Raw genomic sequence first — 1121 nt, 5'->3', positions numbered from 1 at the left:
GCCCACTGTGAATCCTGCAGAGCCACCTGAAAGCTAAGAAGAGGAAATGTCAGTAAAAATTAGTCCCACTTGTTATTCCAGTCTGTTTAATGAGTAAACTGCTGCAATAAGGCTTGCTATATCACTTTCTTTACAGAGGCCAAATTTTCATACATTTGGTTAAATTCACATGCAGTTTCCGGTAAGTTTTTGTTCCAGTGGTTTAATCTCATTTCAGAGACCAGTTTGATCTGTTACAACTCACAGAAGTGCATCAGAAGTGACAAGCTGAACCCACGGAGTTTCCCAGCACCTGAAGTGAGGGTGCCAAAAAAGGGAGAACAAGCTGACCTTTGATACCATTCTCCAGGCTTGTTGAGTGTTATAAATGAAGATACAACTCAATCTGAATTTAGTAGTGTTTATAAAAGGCAAGTAAACTGTGCTGGGTTCACAGGGAGCCTAAGCTCTACCAACACACACACTCAACCATTGAGCTTTCTAAAATATATATAACACTGCTTTTACATATTCATAAGAAACCTGAGTATGCCTATACATATGTATGACATATCCCCGCTTGGTATAATAATTAGTATTTTCACAAACTCCTCCTTTTGGTGCCTTCATAGTGTCTTTTGGGTTGTGGGGATGAAGGCTCAGGAACCCACGGGTTCCTGGATCTCATCCCAACCACAGGGCGGCCCTGACGGCCTCCCTCTTCTTATGCGCATGCTCTGCCCTCCACAACGTTCCTGACCACAACAAAACGTGATCAAAACCAATGCTTGAAAGGCCACCTCTTCCCGCGCTTACTTAACCCTTGAGACCACAATAATAATGTGATTATCATATAATATTAAACAGCAAATTTTAAGAGTTTCAACCAGCAAACCCTATTGCTGCACAGTGCTGGCACAGCATCAGGACTCCTTTGCAGCCCCCAGGAGCCAGCAGGCTGGGGGTGGGCAAGTGATGGGGAGGGGACATCGCCAGGGCAGCTGCCCTAAACCAACCAAAGGGACATTCCAGAGCACCTGATGTCACACTCAGCAATAAAAGGGGGGCTTTCGTGGGGGGGGGGGCTGTCCTCCTGAACAACCGCTACGCGTTTTGAGGCCCTGCTTCCCAGGACGTGCGTG

This window comes from Anas acuta, chromosome Z (genome assembly GCF_963932015.1).
Source record: "Anas acuta chromosome Z, bAnaAcu1.1, whole genome shotgun sequence".
NCBI lineage: Eukaryota > Metazoa > Chordata > Aves > Anseriformes > Anatidae > Anas > Anas acuta.
The sequence above is the reverse complement of the archived record's forward strand: the minus strand, read 5'-3'. Positions refer to the sequence as shown.